The sequence below is a fragment of the Propithecus coquereli genome, unplaced genomic scaffold (assembly GCF_000956105.1).
Source record: "Propithecus coquereli isolate 6110/MARCELLA unplaced genomic scaffold, Pcoq_1.0 Scaffold72, whole genome shotgun sequence".
NCBI classification, from domain to species: Eukaryota; Metazoa; Chordata; class Mammalia; order Primates; family Indriidae; genus Propithecus; species Propithecus coquereli.
In genome coordinates, this window is record NW_012153285.1 from 3,956,885 (window position 1) to 3,965,571 (window position 8,687).

The 8,687-nt window shown below is 33.3% G+C and overlaps 1 protein-coding gene across 2 annotated transcripts in view; it reads left to right on the forward strand.

The window, feature by feature from the left end:
• USP15 (ubiquitin specific peptidase 15) overlaps positions 1-8,687 on the forward strand; it is a 154,743-nt gene that overhangs the window by 64,181 nt on the left and 81,875 nt on the right. The window lies entirely within an intron of this gene.

The following is an 8,687-nucleotide window of genomic DNA, read 5'->3' on the forward strand; positions in this document are numbered from 1 at the left end:
TTTAATAAATGCTAACCTAGCAAATAAAAGAAAAACCCTGCTACTTTATTTTTTTCACAACGAAAATGCACCTTTAATAAGTGGTTATATATCCTTTTTATCTTGTGTGAAGTTTTTTGTTTAAATTTGTCATTAGAAGATGCCTAAATATATTAATTACATGGAGGTGACTTATTCTTATCCTACTTAGATGTAATACATGGGTAGAACTTAGTATAAAAGTAGAACTTTTAATTAGAAAATATTAAAATCATGTGGATTGAATCATTTTTATTTCATAACTGATGAAGATTTGGATGTTAGGAATATTTTCTTTGTGAATATTCACTTTTAGTCTTTAGAGCAGAACTACTGTTTTTTCTTTTCTGATTTATGTTTAGATGTTATATGCTTGCTAAATCTTTAAATAATTTTTGAAATTACAAAATTGCTTATGGATTCATATAAAACTTCCATGAGTTCCAAAGATTGAGAAATGTTTTCTACGTGAAATTACTGATTTTCACCTGAAAGATAAGACTAATTTATATTTTATCTTATTCCCTATCTGCTAGCACAATATCATTTTTATTTGCTCAAACAACTATAGTACTTGCTTTGTGTGAAAGAAAACACAACTTTTTATATAATACCTAACACACTATACACATGGAATAAAGATTGGTGAATGAAGGTACTATACTGGAGATGCACAGATGTACTATTAAGAGTCCCAGTCTTCACTGAATCCACCAGTTTAATAGGGATGCCAAATATTAAGGTATAGAAAAGTTAAGTATCCATTCACTATAAAATGTAAGAAATACTATACAGCAGTATGTTATAAATTACCAAATTATAGTCTATCAGAATACAGAAAAATGTTTTTGGTGATATTTGTACCTGTATATGAAAAGATTCTCAGAAAACTAAGAATAAAAGAGAATTCTCCTAACTTGATAAAGTCTGTATACCCAAAGTCTATAGCACAAGTCATATTTCACTGAGAAGTTTTGAGCACAATCCAAATAAGACTAGAAGATAAGAAAAAAGAGGTAAAATTCACTGTATGTATCTGATACAATCATCTACATAAAATCCAAAACAATCAGCAGACTACTAGAACTGAGAAAATCCAGCAAGATTTTCTAACACAAGATTAATTTATAAAAACCAGTAAGTTTTTTCTACACCCAGTGGTCAGCAATCTTTTTTATACAGAGCCAGATAAATATTTTCATTCTGGGGGGCCATATGGTCTCTGTCACAACCATATCTCTGCTGGCGTAGCACAAAAATAGCCTTAGACGTTGTGTCAACAAATGGGCATGGCTGTGTTCTGATAAAACTTTATAAGCAGGTGGTGAGATAGGATTTGGCCTGTGAGCCATGTGTTTCCAACCCCTGTTGTATACCATGAATAACCCACTTAGGAAATAGTATAACAACAATTAACCTAGTTAAGAATGAATAAAACCTTCATAGGAAAAAATTCTAAATTTATTAGAAGACAAAGATTATCATGTGCTACATGGCTTAACCTAGTAATGCCTGTTTTCTCTAAGTCTGTCATGTCAGTGCCTCTTATTCAAAATTCTTTTCTGCCTTTTTTTTTTTAAAGAAACTTGACAACTCATTCTTAAATTAGCATAGAACAGTACAGGTTCAGGATTAGCTAAGTCAATTTTGACAAGAGGAAAGAAGGAGCAGCACTAGACCTACTAGATATTGAGAATTACTACACAGATTTGTTTTATTAATAATAAAAACATTATGATGCTAGCAAAAGCAAGGCAAATACACTGGAATAAACTAGTAAGCTCAGAAAGATTCATGTATGTGTAAGAACTCCATATCTGATATGGCACAACTAGGCAATGAGGTTGCTTAAAGCAGATGGATACTTAGATTTTATTAGAACTAGCTATTTGGAGAAAGAAAGCTAGATCCCTACCTGACACTTTATGTAAGAATGCCGACTCCAGAAGAATTAAAAACCCAAGTAAGAAATGTAAATCTTTAAAGCTAATAGAAGAAATTTTAGTGAGTATATATATCATAGGGATCACAGAACATAATGTGAAAAATTAATGGGTTTGGGCCGGGCACGATGGCTCACGCCTGTAATCCTAGCACTCTGGGAGGCCGAGGCGGGTGGATTGTTTGAGCTCGGGAGTTCAAGACCAACCTGAGCAAGAGCGAGACCCCGTCTCTACTAAAAATTAGAAAGAAATTAATTGGACAACTAAAAATATATAGAAAAAATTAGCTGGGCATGGTGGCGCATGTCTGTAGTCCCAGCTACTTGGGAAGCTGAGGCAGAAGGATCGCTTGAGCCCAGGAGTTTGAGGTTGCTGTGAGCTAGGCTGACGCCACGGCACTCTAGCCCAGGCAACAGAGTGACACTCTGTCTCATAAAAAAAAAAAAAATTAATGGGTTTGATTACATCCAAATTCTACTAAAGGAGCCGTACACAGTTAAAAGTCAAATGTCAGCTTTGGAACGTCTAAAACCTACAAGAAATAATGCCTATATAAAGAACTGCTACAAATTAACAAAAAGGAAAATAGCTTTCAAAAAATAGGCAAAATATATGAACAGTAGTTTAAGGGGAAGCTCAAGTGCTGACAGGTAGATGAGATGATAGATAAACATTAGTAATCAGAAAAAATGAAAATAATGCATAAGATGATAATTTAAAACTGATGCAAAGTTTTGGGTTGAATGTAGAAGTCTTTATGTACTGATGATGGGAGTGTGAACTAGTGCTGCCATTCCATAAATCAGCCAGTATTTAATTAAACCAGTAGCACTTAATCCCTCTGGTCCAACACTTTTATGCAGGTCTTTGAGGATATGTATCTTTGTAGCTGTGTTGTTTGTGGTAATAAGGAGTTGGAGATAGCCTAGTTAATATCCATCACTGGTATAGAGAATTAAAAAAATGAGCTGATGGTAACAATGGTGAGATCTTGAAAAATAGATGAAGCTTTAAAATATACAGTTGAGAGAAAGAAACAGAATAAGATTTATAATTCAATATCATTTATGAACAGAAAGAGCACTTACAGTAGAGGGAAATGGGGATAGAGATTAGAGGAGGAAAAAAGTTTGAGGAAGTATCACTTGCTTTTATTTATATTTGTATAGTGAAGCAAGGATATAGATTCTTTTATTCTGGATGATTGCCCATTAAAACACACACACACACACACACACACACACACACACACACACACAGATAGGAATGTCTGTGTATTCATTTAAAGCACATTATAAGAACATGATGTAACTTAGGCAAATTCAACTCCAGGAGAAGACATGTAATTTTAGATCCTCAGGAAATAAACTTCAAGATACTAAGATATAGAATAGCTTGTTTATACTCCTCAAAGTTGTCATCATATTTCTCAGAAGATGACTCCTGACCCTCAAGAGAGCATGAAAATGCTAGTTCTAATAAATATCACTAATGTGGGAACCTGTCCAGCACTCATGCTGAGTAGCATGTAACTAGTTCCTACCCAGGATATCAAAAGCCAAGGGAAAATAAAGTTATAATACAATGATATAAAGAAGAATCACCTATACAACTTATTAAAACATAGTTTCCTGGACCCTATCCCCAGAATTTTTGATTCAGTAGATTTGATGGGACTTATTTCTAATAAGCTCATAGGTGATGCCAATGCTGTTGGTCTAAGGACCACACTTTAAGAAATTCTGTAAGTAATATTTCTTGACATATATATTATGTGGACCAGCATAAGCAGCAGCTTCCAGAGTTCTTACCCCCGACTAACAAAATATAAATCTTTATGGTGAGCCCAGGAATTTGCATTTTAACTGCTTCTTATGATAGGCATTTGTGAAAGCATGTTAGTATCTTACTTGTCTGACTGTTCTATACCACTGGAAACCAGAACTTAAGTGCTTTGAAGGTTCTAAAATTGTGCTAGGCCCATTTTGATCAGAATTGAAACTATGTATGCTCAGCTGAGGTGTAAATTTTTGGGCTACCTTGGAAGAAATGCTAAGTATTCAAAAATGTTAAGGGTAAAATACAACTTTATTTAAAACATGTAGTTCTGTAGTTACAAAAACATGTGTATGTATATACTTTTAATCAATACCTAAAACAACTCAAAGTCTGTATTAGAAATCTAAGAACTTACCTAAAAAATACTCACAAGTTTTCTAACTGGATTTTTCTTTTAGATACCAACAGACAACTTGAAATTATCATTTTTATATTCATGTTACATTTTTAAAGTACTTATTAGTATTTTCAGAATTTGCATTTCTAATCTAGTTTTTAAGAATCTTATTTCTTAGAAGTTCTCAAAAATATGATCTTTTCTAACAATACCTTAGAAATAAAGTTTTCTCCCCTCTAATTTTTTTATTCTGTTAAATTTGTTTATTTTCCAAGAACGTTAACGTTGGGTAGGAAAGTCTAATTATTCTAGTGGAGATGTGTGGCCAGTTAAATCTTGTATTTCTAAACAATGATTTTATAGTAAAATAATTGTAGAAGCCTGGGATTTCATAAAGAGAGGAGAAACTTACATCAATGGGTTAACCCTTACTTTACCAGAAAATTTAATGTTAACTCCTTATTACTTAGCCATGGCTTCTGAGGTACTTTACTCCATTTTGACTAAATTGTATATTAATTTTTTTCATACAGTTTCACTTAGGTACAGTTATTTCACCAAAAGCCTTTGAAATTCTTAAGAAAAAGATTTAAATTTTTCTGTTTTTCTGAAATAAGTAAAAATTCCCTCTTGTGAGGGTAGCATTAGAATTTGATTTAATTTATTCATTTTCATTAATTACTTAAAAAATATTGACAAAAGACATGTGATTAGATGTTTGGTGAAAAAAAGTTAAGAGTCATTGATGATTCTGAAGAGGCAGTTTCATGGAATAGAAAACATTTAGAGAAGAATTTACCATCAACCAGATAAGGCATGAGCGGCTGAACAATATCAAATGAAAAACCATGCTAATAGCTCATACATTGTCACTGTACCATTCGTGCTGTTATGATTAACAGAATTCCAAATCGATGACCAAAACATTAAGTATAAACTTAAGCTAGTGCCATAACAGTATTTTTACAGCACCCTCTCCCTTAGTGTTCTGCTTGGAGAGAGGAAACCCTTTATAAATAAAGTCATTGAATACTACTTTTTGGCTGGAACAGAGAGTAAGCATGTAGGTAACTCTGTAATATTCTATTTTTGTTTTTTAAACCATCTGTATTGATACTGCACACGTAACACTTCTTTAGAATTTTTTAGAGACTAATAAGCTCAGTTTGCATATATAATTGCAAAACTAAATGGATTCAGAATTGGTGCATAGACCTATTTGGTTAAAAATTATTAAAATAAATGTTAGGAAACTTATCCCATAAAGCAGTGGTCCCCAGCCTTTTTGCACCAGGCACCAGTCATGGAAGACAATTATTCCAGGGACTGGGCTGGGGTTGGGGGTGGGAGGAGGTTTGTGGGCAGAGTTGGTGATGCACGGACTGGAAACCAGCTGTGGCCTGGGGATTGGGGACCACAGCCATAAAGTGTTGATTTCATTTTGACAATTAATAAATTGTACTGAGACTTTTTAAGTATTTATAAGCATAATAGGCTCTGATTATTTGAAACATTAGTAGATTTTGTTATGAATAATTTTGTTTTTATACAAAAAGTAATATGGTTATTATAGGTCACAGAAAATAAACTTAAAATTTCTGTGAAAGTTTACATATTTGTTACCAATTTTAACCCTGTTCAAATACTGGAAGTGGAGGGTTGAGTGATTTTAGTTTGTGGGAATCAAGAGGATAGCTGAAGAGCCATTCTTTCATTTCTTGTCATTCATTGAATTCATGTGTTTTAAATTAATAACACCGGTCTTCAATTTGAAATGCAATATATGAGTGTAAAAGGAGATTCAGAAAGATTCAAAATGTCTGTAAAGAGACAACAAATTACAGATTTTGGAATGTAGAATATTCACAAATCTGCTTTTTTTTTTTACAAACATTTTGAATCTTTCTAAATCTCCTTTCATGCTTTATTTCATTTTATCTTGTTATTGTTCTCATTAAGAAACAGACATGGAATGGCTTTTTCTGAAATTTTAAAGTTTGAAATAATGGAACAGCCAAACAAAAGTGCCTAAGATACAATTAAAGATAGGGAACCAAAGCTTGGAGAATAATGAGAGTTATATTCCTAGAAGTGGGAAATAAAAGCGTATATGAATTATCTAAATCAAAAATGTAGAGAGCAATATACTAAAACCTTAAATGATGTCCCAAGGTCATGCTGTAGGAAAAAAGGATCAAGTAAAATGATCATGAAGGTTCAGGAAAATTTGGATCCTGTTTTGTCACAGAGGCCAAGGGAAAACAGCTTCTAGAACAACTAAGGGATGATCAGCAATGCTAAATGTTGCAGAGATGAGAGAGACAGAGAACAGAAAGTGTTAATGTACTTGACAAGTATAGACCATTGGTTAAAACTAGCCTGTAGTATTCAGGCAGCATGAATGGGAAGGAGAAATAGTTAACAGGGAAAGAGGGGATAAATATTCTCCTCAGAAAAGGGAACAACTGGTGTAGAGCACTCATTAAGAAACGTACTGAAAGAAGAAGGATAAATAAGGTGAGACTTGGTTGGAGAGACAGAATTCCTGGAGAGGGAGAGAAACTACTTCATAAATCTGTTATTTAAATATACCCTTTCTAGGTATTTGTCACCTAAAGAGAAAGGCATTATAATAATGTTAGAATAAAGTGCCTATGTTCTACTGTTAGGTTTGTTCCAGGTGGGAACCCAAAAAGTATGTATAGGACGAAATGCGGTTAATAGAAAACAGGCTTGTAAAACAATAGCCGCAGGAGTCTGGAGAGTCCCCAGACATTCATTATAAAAATAACAGACAGCTGCAGTCAGCATTCCTATTCCCCTCTGATAAGGACAAAGCTAACCCCCCCGCCAGGATGAGACTGAGGCAGGAATCCCAGAAACTGGTTGTTTAAAAAAGTTTATTGCAGCAACTGTTCTGGCCCAGGTGCTAGTCTCCCCACTGAGAAACCCTCTGTAAAACCCAAGGCTTTCCCCTCCCTCAGTGTGGATGCTCTTTGGCTTCCACCCACCTGCACCCAGATGCTCAAAATAAATGGTATTTTGCTACACACGAGGCTTTGTGTGTCTCTCTCACAGCTCCCAACCTAACACTGATGTTTACCAGTAGACTGCTTTTATATTGTTATTTTATTTAACACATTGACTGCTACACTAGAAAAAAGAAATTTTTCCCTGGGGCCATGGTGTTTTATTATGACAATAGAATAAAAACTTTGAAAACAAAACGATCCTTTCTAATTTAATGAAAAAGTTGTTATTTTTTATTGTTTTCTGTGTGTGAGTTATATGCAATTAGGTTGTCGATATTAGTTGTAATAATAAGAACATCAACAAGTAAGATTTTCACGAACCAACTGCTGGCCGAAGGCTCAAAACTAACATGAGTTAAATACAAGTCATGTGGCAGCTAATGTGTTAAGTTGTCTAAACTCCAAATCCTTTTTTGAAATGCTTGTGTGTGTACATAAACGTACTACCCTATAATTCTGTACTTATGGATTACTCAATTTAATATTTATTAAGATCTTAAATATGTATGCTAATTTTCCTTTGAATATGTACATAGATTAAACAGATCTTTTCTACATTTAAAATTTCTACCTGCTTTCTGTTGTGTAAAGATAATGTGTAACCTCGTACCATGTCTCCAAGTTTTATCAAACAGAGCGTGATTATAGTCAAGATTAACTAGTGTAGACTCAATATTTAAAAGCCGTATCTAAATTTAATTGAAGTTAGAAAATTTAGACAATATATTACATGTCTAAATGAATGTAAGTGTGGAGTTCTCATATAGATACTTGATATTCACAGGTGCTCACAAATAATTATTAGATTTCTTCCTTTTCCTCTGGTTTGTGCTAAAAGGGATTTGAGCAATTTACAGTAACACATGTAAATCAAGGTTAACTATATAAATAGATGCAGAAATGAGGACAAATGGAAAATAAATGTAGTCACAGTAAGATAAAATCAGAGGTGAAGTTAGCTGATAGGAGCAGTAAGGGCCTTTGCAGTTATTAAAATTGATCTACAAAGGTATGGGCCTTTTTTGGATCCTGATTCAAACTAACCAACTAGGAGGGAAAAAAAATTTGAAATAGTTGGGCAAAAATTGAACAGGAACTGGGTATTGGATTGGAACTAATAATGGTATGTGGTGATTAAACCAAAAAAGATCCCTTATCTGTTAGGGATGCATGCTGTAGTATTTACAGGTGAGATCATGGACGTCTAGAATTTGCTTTAAACTAGTCCAACAAAAGAGGAGTGGGGAGGTTATGGGGATTATAGATAAAATAAGAAATAGATAAAATAAGAATGATAGAATGTTAATTTTTTTGTTTTTGTTTTCTTTTTTTTAATCTAAAATTCTGACTTGGCTGGAAGAATGTTAATTTTTGAAGCTGAGTAACTGATACTGAATACATGAGTATTTGTATGTTTCAAAATTTGTAAGTTTCAAATTAAAATGAGTTGCAAGTTTGGTACTGAGATTCATAGTGGCTGAAGAAAAATGATTGCAATTTCATTTTTTAAAAGTGGAA